The sequence below is a fragment of the Falco biarmicus genome, chromosome 1 (genome assembly GCF_023638135.1).
Source record: "Falco biarmicus isolate bFalBia1 chromosome 1, bFalBia1.pri, whole genome shotgun sequence".
Classification (NCBI taxonomy): domain Eukaryota; kingdom Metazoa; phylum Chordata; class Aves; order Falconiformes; family Falconidae; genus Falco; species Falco biarmicus.
The window spans coordinates 72,623,169-72,636,224 of record NC_079288.1 but is presented as its reverse complement, the minus strand read 5'-3'; the positions used below and the strand labels follow the sequence as shown (position 1 = coordinate 72,636,224).

The 13,056-nt window shown below is 43.3% G+C and overlaps 1 protein-coding gene across 13 annotated transcripts in view; it reads right to left on the bottom strand.

Annotated features, from left to right (window-relative positions):
• The window catches only part of APBB2 (amyloid beta precursor protein binding family B member 2), a 189,868-nt gene that overhangs the window by 22,258 nt on the left and 154,554 nt on the right, over nt 1-13,056 (bottom strand). The window contains exon 1 of one of the 13 annotated variants that reach the window (XM_056343029.1): nt 5,623-5,897. The exons of 11 other annotated variants lie outside the window; for them this stretch is intronic. The gene's annotated coding sequence lies outside the window, so the exon portion shown is untranslated. Of the gene's footprint in view, nt 1-5,349; nt 5,474-5,622; nt 5,898-13,056 lie in introns of those variants that run through there. One more of the 13 variants, XM_056343037.1, reaches the window with a different exon arrangement.

Below are 13,056 nucleotides of genomic sequence, written 5' to 3'. Positions count from 1 at the left end.
AGAAAATTGTGTCAGGGCTGCCACACAGGATTTGAGATTCATTTCTGAGGGGAGAAGGCCAAGAACTCCAAAGAAAACAGCCTACAACCTTCCAGCCAGCGTGAGAAAGGAGCTCTGGTCCTACAGCAAGCCCTGCAGGGATGCTGCCACCCCGGGAAGGAGGTGACAATCTCCCCCTCCCTACCACTTCTGCCGAGACCATTTATTCAAGCTTGTTTTCCAGGTAGCGCCTTTGGAGGCAGTGCGTGATGGTACTGCTGAGGGTGCCTGCCTCCCTGATCACCTCCCCTCCACCGCGCTCCCCTCGCAGAGGGGTGGGTCATGCCCAGCCCAGGGACACGGGAGAGGCAAGACAGAGGGTGGTGTAACTGATGGGGCACCATCCCGTGGGAGAGGTCTGCACAGTATGTGACAGTGCTTCAGTGTAAGACAATTCCTCCTTCCAGCCCCAGGGTTTGTACATCAGTGACTGATGCAAGCTGTATCCTGGAGGCTGATCATCGATGTAAGAGGCCCACCTCACAAGCTGAAGGCTGGTAGCGGAGGTTTCACTGGGAGGTGGACAAACTGAGCAGCACAGTGGCAACACCCCTGTCTGCCAAAAGGCACCCCCCACATGGCACTCACGAGGCCGTATCTGGATTTCTGCATCTGGGTTTTTGCCCATCAGTACACGGTAGAGAGTGACAAACCAGTGCAAGTCCAGCCGAGGGCCACCAAGGCTGCAGGAACCACACATGTCCAGTCTGGAGACAAAGTGGGCTTGTTTAGCCTAGGGATGAGGGAATGGGGGGAGGATCTAACTAGGGTCTCCCACTGGCTCACAGGAGGGTTTAAAAAACAGAGCAAACGCAAGTTTCTTTTCCAAGAGAGCATGTAAGCCCGGAGGAATACTCTGAGAGGCTGTGCAATCTCTGTTCTTGGAGATTTCTAAAAATATCAACCAGAAACAGCCCTGACATAATCCTGAACCCTGCCCAGCTTTGGGCAGGAGGCTGGTCTAGGTGAACTGCTGCAGTCCTTTCCAGGTGTGCTGCCTTTGGCTGGGGCAGAGTTAATTTTGTTCACAGTAGCTGGTATGGGGCTGGTTTGGATTTCTGCTGGGAACAGTGTTGTTGATAACACAGGGATGTTTTCATTATTGCTGAGCGGTGCTGACACAGAGCCGAGGGCTTTCTGCCCCTCACCCCAGCCCAGCAGCGAGCAGGGGTACAAGGAGTTGGCACAGCCAGGACAGCTGACCCCAGCTGACCAAGGGGACGTTGCATGCCATATGATGTCACTGCTCAGCATATAAAACTGGGAGAAAGAGGAGGAAGGCAGGGACATTTAGAATGCTGGCGTTTGTCTTCCCAAGTAACTGTTACATGTGCTGCAGCCCTGCTTCCCTGGAGATGGCTGAGCACCTGCCTGCCGATGGGAAATGCTGGATGGATTCCTTGTTTTGCTTTGCTTGCACGCGTGGCTTTTGCTTCAGCTATTAAACTGTGTTTCTCTCAACCCATGAGTTTTCTCACTTTCACTCTCCTGCTGGGAGGGAGTGAGCGGCTGCATAGTGCTTGGTTGTCGTGGTTTAACCACAGCCAGCACCAGGGTAACTTTTTTCCTGTGACTAACAGAAACCCCTCAGTGCAGAGGATGGAGATATGGTGTGCAGATGGACACGGTGACGCTGTGCTTATGCAGCCAACCAGCTTATGGGCCTGTCTCAGTGTTGGGCAGAAGGAGGCTGGCAGGGGTAAAACAACATGCTGAAGAGCCCCAGCAGCTCAGGTCCCCCGTGCATCCACCCATCCCTGTGACCGGGCCAGATGCCCTAGACTATAAATATTCCACAGTCGCTACTGTTGTGTCTTCTGCTTCAACAAGGACCACTGTAAGACTACTATGTGACGGAGAGCGAACCACACCTACAAACTCAACAGGTTTTGTTCTTGTTGGCATCACCAGTAAGGTACTTAAGGGTCAAGTGATGCTCCCATGCTCAGCTAATGCTTTAGCGGGGCACCGCACTGCACATGAGCCTGGGAGAGCGTTAGGAGTCTACTCCCCTGTACCTGACAAGAATTAATTTAAGTCTATAGCCCAAGCATTTTTGTCACTGAGGCATTCAGCTAGCAGGGGGAGAGGTTAACACTTTACACCGTTTCTGTAGCTTCCCCTGGAGTCTGGCTGCCTGCAACCTCCCCCGTTCTTTTTTGAGCAGATCAGAAACAAGTAGGGCTGCCATGTGTAACCTACAGCCTGAGCAAGTACAGAAGTCTGCACTCCAACATGTTCAGGTGGGACTACAGTCAGCAGCAGCAGCCCTGACCACTTCTCTTCTTAAGAGATAATGACAAGCTGATACATCTTTGCTTTCAACTACCATGGAGTTTTAGTGGAGTAAAACACGTTACCTGATTAAAAATAATGACGCATGGCATGAGCCTTTTGTCTTTATTTGCAGTTGTAAGTACTTGCCCAAGCATATCCTCTGAGGCACAGGAGAGGCCCTGCTCTGCTTTTCTAATTTGCAATTAATTATGAAGCCTGGTAGCCCTTAATGCAGCAAAATTTTTATGGAAGAAATATTTACACCTCAACTTCGTAACATGAACAAATAAAGGAAATAACCTTCATTTCCGTGCACTTGGAAGTCTCTTGTTGCTTACGTACGCCATTAGAGAAATACAGTTGCTTTCACTGAAAGGAAAATAGCTGTGGTTTATAATTTTTCTAAGGGTATGGTAGCTTTTTCACCTTTTTGTTTTTTTTAAATAGACCTTCAGCCTTTTGTCTCCCAACAAGTATCAGACTATTCCAAGCCTTGAGTTTCTGAATCCAGACTGGCCTCGAGTTACTGGATCCCTGCCACCACCAGGATGGTGACTGAGTAGAAGTACAACTAGTGCTTTCTGCAGAAATCCCCTGTTCACTGTGGGCCAGATTGTGCCATCAATTTTTAAGCAATTCTCCACTTGTAGCAAAAAAGATTTCTGCTTAAAAATTGATGGCTTGATCTACCCTTCTGTTGCTAATCATACATTATGAAGACAACTATAACCTAGTCAGATTCTACTTTTAAAATAAAAAGAAAATATGAAGCAGCCTGACACATTATACGGATCCACATGTTGTATAGTTTAAATTGTACTCTTAAAGACGAGAGGCTCTGAATCAGTAAGTCCCACTGACACTATGGATGGCTAGACATCATGCTGGTATCTGACAGACAAGCTGGTTCCTTGTTATTCCTCAGGTCCTCTCCATAAACAACCAACCTCAGGTCACTTTACCATTGCTTCAGGGTTTCCCTCATCTGCACACACGAAATGACAGTGACTGCAGACCTGAGATGAAAGAGCGGGTGCACTTACAGTTCACGCAAGCTCATGGCTGCCCCTGGCACCTCCTCTACCGATGTAAGCCAGGAGCATCTTCCATAACCCACTGCAGACCATTTCCCTCTCCCTACAAAATGTTATGTCTGCCTTGTTAGAAAGAACACACACATTTCTGGAAGTATAAAGAGAACTCTGAACAGCAGGCCACCTTTCCCCCGAATCACGAGATCACTGTTTTAGAGGGATCAGTTGCATATGAAATTTTCTGGTTTAATTTTTTCAAAATTATTAAATTCAACCATAAAGATATTTCCAATTTTCAAACTACTTAAAGCATACAGAGAAGGTTTTAATATCACATCATAACACAAGGGGGTGGGGGCAAGAGGATGTTTTCTTTGGCAGATACCAAGCCAAGTTCAGGGACATGCCAGTTATTTTCTAAGATGAGGAAATGGAACTGATGCTTCTCACTGACTTGATATTCCCTTGTTTAGAATTGTTACATTTCAGGTTTTGACCTGGATTAACTTAACCCAGAGAATAAGGTTATCTCAGCCTATTTAAAACTACACTAGACCAAATTCTGCACTCCAACACAAATTAAAGCTGTATAGAATGAATACTTGCACTTAATATCAATTAACCAGAATTTTGTCCCCAGTAACAGAGTTTTACTTCACGTCACAAAACACAGGAACTCCAAATGGTGAGCCAGAGAGCCTTGACCAACAAGATAGCAACTGACTGTAACAATACAAGAAACACCATGGACCTTCAATACACGCCTTAATTATATAAAATACTAATTCACAGGTCATTTGATGCTCATCTGCATTACAACTGATTAGTGTTTAAAATATCTTCATAGCTAGGGTTACTTATTTATATACATCCACTGTTGCAGTGGGGAAAACTAACGTGCACTTATTTATTTTATTAAAAAAAAATTGTAACTGGTATTACATAATAAACCCCCACTATCTTTCTCTTTCTCTAACCCCTCATGAAAATAAATAAGCCAATTTTTACTGAGAAATGCTCCAGGGCAAAATAATATCCTTTTCCTCACTCACAATTGTTATAATTACATTAACTGCAAGGCAACAGCTACAAAAACATAATTAAAGCCATAGTTTTAAGAGATGAAAAGCTTCATATATTTCTCTGATAAGAGATCAAGGCTTAGCAATGTTTTCTATCCTTTAAGAAAACAAAAATTACTACACAGAACAGGAAGAGCAATGAGGTTTCAGCACATGCGAGACACCTAATTTAAGAGTGAAGCTGCTGAGTTTAAAGAAAAAGATAAATGTGCTTGTCTCTCTTCCCTCTCCTCTGCACGCAGCGTAATGAGGATTCAAAGCTATATATCAATTAACAAATCAATGAATTTTCTCCTGCTGCAAATTCTTTATGAATACAGATAGCATTAAGCAAGCACAAGAGACCTCAAGGCAATACATTATATTTAAATCATGAAGTTTCCTCTTCTGTCAAAAGAGCCATTAACCATTTCACTTCAACTAAATGTATTTTTACATGCACATATTCCTCTCCCTCCCCCCCATGTAATACTTATGTCTTTAAACATGTTTACCTCTTCTGAACTCTACAAAGACTTCAAATTGCACAATCTCTCTTGTCAATTATGAGCTGAAAGAAGCCCAGCCTGACTAGATAGAACTTAGCTAGGAATTACACATACATGATTATACAGATGCTGTATGTTTGGGGGGAAACACAGGGAGGCTTCTTCTCTACAGTATATGAGGTTCTTAACTACAGTATCATTTTATCCATTAACACAGTATTATCAATAAAAGCAAACGATGATCAACCTCTACAGAATCAGGCTGGTCAATATGCAGCCAGTAACTGCAGCCAGTTTAGGAACATGTAATTCTGAGCTGAACACAGTACCCCAAACCTATTAATCATCAGGATCCATTAGTTAGCTTACTGCTCAAATAAGCAACAACCGAAGGGGTAAAGGAGAGGGATAACAACATCAAATCCTTACCGCTTGGTCCAGCATTTCTGCTACAGTGCTCTCCGGAAGGTTGTTAAGTGTCAGTTCTCGGAGAAAAGAAATCCGACTTGCCTTTGTCACACTAGGAGCTGCAATTTGCCTTGCAGGCATCCACACAGAAGCTTTAGACTAATGTACCACAGCTTTGAAAATACAGCTCGAGACAAAGGCTACTCCTAAAGTGAGACTTGCCTGGGGCGGGGGTGGGGTGGGGGTGGGGGGTGAGGCTGAGTTTTTTTTCTTGTCACTTTTTAAGTTTCTTACCTTTTTGTTGCAGCAAGCAGGAATTTAATGCCAAGCACGTCATAAACAAACACGCAACTCAATGCTCTGCCTGGTCCCCGGCTCCGTTAGCGTGTATCTAGGCATCAGATGATGCAAAGTGCACTTAATGCAGCCATGTACTTGCACTTCAACTACGGGGGGCGAATACCCCCAAGGACAGCAGCTCATTCATTTTGCATCGAGTTGAAGCACATCATGTCAGCTCCTACCCCGCTTACGGACTGTGCACGCTTGTGTTTGCCGGCTCCAGCTGTGAGCGAGTGGGTGCTTCTCCCTGGAAGGCACCGCTCCATAGGGGTGTGTCTTTCCCTCCCTTCCCACCGCTTTTACCATTTGTGTGCTCCCTGCACTCTGACCCGCAGAAGAGGCCCCTCTCCTCCCCCGTTAACAAACCTTCACTGCAGTGCCTTGTGTTTCTAGCCTGTAAACTTCCAAGATTAATCTGCTGTGACTGAAGCAATCTTTCGGGGAAAGCTGAAGTGCACAGGGAGTCTTCCCCTCCTGATTTTCCAAAACCAGCACAAAGCTTTCATAGCCTGGCTCTGAACTGAATGCAACAGAAAGTCTTTTTAAAAGGCACAAAAGACTTACAGCCAAATTCAGTAATTCAGACAGAAGTACAACTGCATTTATTTCAATGAGATTACACCTGCTTATGCTAGAAGTGAGATTTATCCTTGAGCTGTAAAAACAAACACACCAAATAATTTGATTTTCCAGAACTGGCACATGCAATAACAGTAAATCTAATTTAGAGGTGTTGCTTGCACTGCAGGTGACAGTAAACACAATGCTCCTGAGGCTCCTGTCTTTATTCAGCGGAACTCCCCATCAGACATCCTCAACCAGCAATAATAAAGGCCTGCTTTCCCAGGGACTGCACTCAAAAGGTGGCAGGGCTTAAACCCCATTCTGTGGCATTCAGCTTTCACAGCTACCCACAGCACTGCACATCACTCCTGGATGCAGGGTCGGACTGGGGGGAGGCAAACTCTGACCAGGGAATGGCCACAATGGTGCGAGGACACAGGTCACCACCCTGCATGTTACACTTCTCCATCCAAGGGACCCGCCCCTTCAAATGAGCCAGCAGAGCTGCTTGTGGCATCACAGCCTGCCTGCCCCCTTCAAGGAAAATGAGCCAATATGGCAAACGCCCACCAACTAGCCTCTTTAAACTAGCTGAGCTCAACGTGCGTGAAAGCAGGGCATGGAATGTGACCATGGGTATTTCCACCAGCAGATGTGAGAGGGCAAAAAGCAGTTAAGGGCAGTTTTCTGGCAGTCACTTCTTTGAGCCGCACAGATGCATTGGAAGCAGGATGTTTGTTCACTGCCTAAATACACCCTGAAAGTCTAGTGAGGTTCCTTCCTTCCTTCCCTCCTGTGTATCATCATCAAGGCTTGGCAGGGCCAGTTAACGCTCAAGCGACAACCTGTGCCGTCCTGAAAGCTTTCTGCTGATTTCCATGGGAGTAACAGGTTGGAATTTAACAAACAAATCTGTTGATGCTGCCTAAGAAGAAACAGATCCAACTCTTTCTTTCTTGGATGTGCTGGATGCCCAATGCTAAGAAGAATTTAAGGCCATGTAATTACTTTTGCACTGAAGCAAACAAGTAAGTTCTTGGAAGTCTTGACGCAAACATGGAACTCACATGTGGGGAAAGAAAGGGGCATTTTTATGGACAAGCAAAATAGCTCTTGCAACTGGTTAAATGCAGTAAAATATACATGCACTACATTTTAAATCCAGGTTCCAATATCCATTCAACATAATTTATTTAAAGTTGCAAATGAAGGCAGAATTGATCTGATAACTATGACAACTACCCTCACCATTGCTGTTTTCTGTTATTCTCAGCAAGTAGCATACAACAGGATATGGTAGCCTTCCAGCTGGCCAAACAACAGCACTCATGAGAACAATGCCAGACTCCAACTTAAAAGGCTTCTAAGGAGAGAAGCCAGACTTTGCCTTTTTAATATGCTGGAACAGTTTGTTGGAGAGAATCACTCTTCCCTGAGCCTCTCTTCAGCACAAGAAAAGAGATTCAGCAGAACTTTGGTAACTGTAAAAATAAGTATAATTCAAACTACGTCCCAGTCTTTGAGTTTTTAGCTGGCTATCCAGTAAACAAACTGGGAGTAAATTCTAGTCCTGTGTTAGTTTTGATATTTTGGTCCATGTCAGGTGTCATACTGTCTATACACCTTCCAGTAATGGCATGGCTAGGTACAAACACGCTGGATCCGTTGTTGAGAAATAACTTGCCCTGGTGTCAAAAGAATTTCAGCTTCCCTTTCCCTTGCCTCAACACTCTCTGCCCCTCTAAATTTGTTGCTTCTAGTTGCTGTGTCTGAAGAGGGAAACAGACTTACTTCTGCCACCAGCAACAAGGAAATCTCCCAATGCTTGGCTGGCCAGCGGTGTCTGAAACTGGAAAACAATTTGGGCCCAATACAACTTCCCGTTGTACGTGCACCAATTTGCTTAGTAACTACAGCTGTTCCTTGTGGCAGTTGTTCTGGCAGAACTTAGCTTTACCAATCCTCCATCTCACCCAAAAATGTGAATTCAAACACGAATTTAAAATTTTAGGTATAGGCTTTGGGGGCTGGTGGTGTCTGACTTCTGATTCCTTCGCATTTACTTGGCCAAATATATGTATTCTGAAAATGAAAGGTGAAATTGACACATAAGTCTTCTTTCACAATTCCGTGTCTTAAAGAACAATCATTAATAGCTTAACTATTGAGACCTGTCATGGAAGTTGCAGCACTTGGCACTGGCTGCCGTGTTTGGCTGACAGGCTCTCCCCAGCAACAACTGCTACCATAAAACACGTGAAAAAATTTCCAGCACAAACACTCCACCGAGTCAGTGCCGTGAGCTTGCAGCCAAATCACTAGCCCAGAGGGATCTCTGTATTGCAGTTCACCTACAGGGTGCAAAAGAAGTGCACTTGCAGCAGGTAATGGGTCAAATTTACACTGACAGAAATGTCACAAGCAGCCTGCCTGCCCTGGCAAGGTGAAAACTGCCCCAGGAGAGCTCTAAGCTCACAAAGACCTGACAAATTCAACTCCTGCGCTGCCAAAAGTGCCAAATTCAAGCCCACAGGAGTCTTTGGGGGCATGCCTGGTGTATAAATGCAACAGGTGTTGCTCCAGCCTCTCCCTGCTATCAGGTGCTGCCCTCTCATGGGTCCCCAGCTGGGCTGTGTCCCCGCAGCCTGTGTCCCTCACTGGGGACCACGTCCAGCCAAGCTCATCATCAGGGAGTGGGTATTTAGCACCACAAAGAATCCAGGGACATCTCCACACACTCGGCAGTGATCATGTGCCCAATTTTCTGGTTAAACTGCCGGTGAACAGCAGGGCAACCCAGTAAATGAAATCCAGAAGCTCTTTACCTCAGAGCAAAATACCAAGTGGCTGGACTAAAGAAACAAAACCATTATCAGCCACTGAGATCTTCATACTCACCCTGAGTGTGAGCAAGGACTGGATCCAAGGGGTTTACATACAAAAAATGTTGAGGAAAAAAGCAAGTAACTTTATAAGAAAGGAACCTGGATTCAGGTTGCAGTTTATTTCAGTTTGAACAAAGGAAAATCATATTAGAGCAACAAATTCATGTTGTGAGGCCAAGAGTGTATTTTTGCAGTTAACGAGAGAGGTGATTACCCCTAGCAGCTGCTGGCTCACACTTGCAGACCTGTAGCCTTGTAGTCCTACCCCTGAGATAAAAGCAGAAGCAGGTTTGCACCTCAGCCTCTGCACCTGCAGTACTCACAAGGTCCACTTCTGCCCTACAAGAGGAGAAACAGCATTTCCCAAGCTTGCCCTGCCTTTCGCTAATCTGAGGCATCCATCCTATTGTGAAGCAAAATATTTTGACACTTCCAGGAAACAAAAAATTAGTCCTTTTAGCAAAACTCAAGAGTACAACAAAATTTTGTTCAATCTTTGACAACCTAGAAGCTTAAAACCTCCCATCGTTTTGATCATCTACTTTCCTCACAAATTATAAGCAGCAACAGCAGTGCCAAACCTTCTAACTTATCTGAAATTCTGTATTATTTTCAAAAAGAGAGAGGAGAAGGTGAGGGACGAGTGAGGGAATATTTCATAAAAGTGTAAATCCTGGATTCAGGCAGGTATATGAGAATCTCCATACACACCAGAAAACAAGTACCCAGCATCGACGGATGGATGAAAAAAGTTTGAAATACTACCTTGAATCCTAAAGGCTCAAAAGTGACAAAATTAATATACCATTTATGAATGCCTGGGTTGGCAGTATTTCAGAAGAGCTTTGTTTGGTTTTTAAACTAAGGCCCTTGAAGCCACATATGTACTTCATAAATTAATAGAGGGCAAGAGCAATTGCTCAGTTTGCTTTGTCTAATCATTATGTTCCTGATGGCAGCTGAGCAAAAGCAGAGATGAAAAACAATTTTCCTAATAAAATACACAAGTATCCCCCTAAAAAGAAAAATAAACAAACAAACAAATAAATAAATCACAGTGCATCTGTTTTCTTGTGGGTGCGGGTGCTTTTTATTTTAAACATGTATCTACATTGTTGGAGATACACACGTAAAGTTTATACTACTTAATCAATGAAGAAAGACTGGTGATACACAACTACAGAGCAAAAGCAATTCAATACGACCTTAGCAAACTGAACCACACCTGCGATCACCCTACCAAAAGAAGGACCTTAACTGCTATGAGATTGTCTGCAATTGCAGAGGACAGGCCATAAGGATCCAGGTGGTCCCTTCCAGTCTGAGCTGCTGAAAAGCTTTCCTGTGAGTAGTCCACAGTTCCTCTTTCTGGATTTTCTTGACAAATACAGCATCATCCCAAACACTGCCACATGTCAATAACAGGTATCCCTGAACACAGGCAAGCTGGCTTTCTTGTTCTTGTCTGAAGTAGAAAGATTCACTTACTTCACTGATGTTAAACGTAAGATCACCAGAATACCTGGTCAAATACTAAGGCCAGCCACCTTGCCTGACCTTGCAGACCTCAAACTCTTTCATACTTTATTCATACTTTCATCTTCTAAGATTCATAGCAGGCTCCTTACTTTTCCACCTGCTATTTTGTTCTTCTACAAGAACCCCCAGTCCTGCTAGAGAAATAGTATTTACACCATCCTGGCACTCCCAGAGGTATTACACCGATTTTGCTGAACAGTATCCTGGTTTTCCACATCTGTAAGTTATACACTAAACCAACTCATACTGAAGTTAATAAAAAACTTCCCATCAATTTTAAGGGGAATTTGGTCAGACTCAGGGAGCCCACAAGCGTACAACAAGCTAGCTTTCAAATTAATCAAGGTGGGGAGATGGGAACTTCAAGCAGTAAAATATTGACATTCTAGAGACAATTGAGTGTCATGTTTAATGCATCTTTCAAATTATAAATTGAAATTATTTTTATGGCATTAAGATGAACAGCATTTATGTGAACCAGACCATCACCACAAGAGATATAACGCGTACAGATTTTTTTCAATGTCATTAAGCACAATTTTCTTCTCAAAAAAACAGATGTTCATGTAACAGTTTCTAAATACCAAAACAAGTCAGTCAGTCAAAAAACACCTAAATGTTTAAGATACTTTAATTATCTGTTAGGAAAAAAATCTTTTAGCTTGCTCAAATTAGTGTTCAAGTTTCTGCTAATCAATCTGGATGTATCAAAGAGACTTTAGTAGGTGATCTACCTCCATTGCCAGAGGGCAAATCGTGCCGAATACCACTGACAAAACCTTTTTCCCTGGGGGAGCCCATGTCACGAGAGGCCAACATACCATTCTCAGAATTAAAAACCTAAAGTGAAAATGCTTTCTAAATACATGCCTGGGATAAGACAGTGTATGTTATGATTTACATCAAGATGTACCACATATAAATATTTGAATTACAATCAGCTAGTAGCGCACATTAACAAAGCATCCCGAGGCAGATGTGATATTTAATAATTGAAGTGGTAAGTTGATAGCAAGAGCATCCTCTTATATTTGAGAGGCACATTCCACATTATTATACTAGTGCAGTTTGGTCAAGTTTGTGACTGTTCTTAAGAGACACAGGACAAAATTTGGACCTTATTTTACTATAGCACACCAAATTCCAGAACACCTTAAATGGTCTACAAACACGTAGAAAAGTCATGAGTTCCCTTGATATCAGGAGTGTAACACCAATGCAAACATGAAAAATGTACTTATGTAGGTGGATATAAATATTTACACAGTAAAGGCATATACAGAAGCATCCTGCTTCTCTCTAATCCACCAGTACAGTACAGGCATAAACAGTTTGGACAGGAAGCAGAGCTAGACAGGTCATTTTCTGTACTTCTCTTTTTTAATTTGCTGTATTTGAAAGCTGTAGATGTCCCACATTTCATTAAGCAGTGTAACACAGATAACTGAATGAAACTCTTTCCACTGCACAGTAAATTTTCTCCTCTGAATTACTTTTTCAGAAATTATTTTCCTGATACAGTAACAATTTTTAGGAAGTCAGATTTTTGCCTACAATAGAAAACAGTAAGCGTAGTAAATACATGCCTTAGAGAAGGCTGACCTTTTCAAGTAAGCCACCACATGACAGAAAACTCTATTACTGCTCATAGAAACACACTATAATCAAGGTAACAAAGAGCTGGTACCGAACATCTCGGCCAGCGCGGTGCTTCTAAGTATTCTTAACACAATTTTTCTTAAAACACTGCTTTCTTCTTCAGTGGTCTATGCAACCTGTGGCTTATCTCCTGAGAAAGTTTTTTTGTATGCCTACCTTACTATTAACTGCACAGCTTCAATATACATTAGACTAGCAAAGTGAAATCACTAGTGGACTCATTTGGTATTCTCTCATCTGCTATAGAGATCTTAGACTAGACTAGGTCTTGAGAATGCAAGAACACAGTAAAGTTTTTTGTGGTGTGGGGTTTTTTTTAAGAAAAGTGTTACTGAATTGATATTATTTGACAGCTTTCATAAGGCTGTCAAAGACTAATTCTGCTGTGAAAATTTAGTCCATAGGTGGCTTCCTCTATACCCAGTCCCTGCTGCTGACACATAATCTGAGTGATGTGTTACTAAGCGTTTAACTTTAGTGCTGCTGAAGATGAAGGCGTGAAAGAAAGGCAGGTGCCTTCAATCGACTCTGGTTTGGGAAGGAGGATAAATTTTTGGTTAGCATAGCTTCTGTTAACAGGAAGTAACAGACTGTGTACGCACCCAAGTGCATGACCAGGCAAAGTAAGTAAGTTTAAACCACCTTTGATCATCACTTAAGACCAAAGCTTCTAACTGGGTGTTGAAAACAAGGAGGGCTGCAGACAGCCTGCGAGATGTTTTCTGTCCACAGCTAGGAA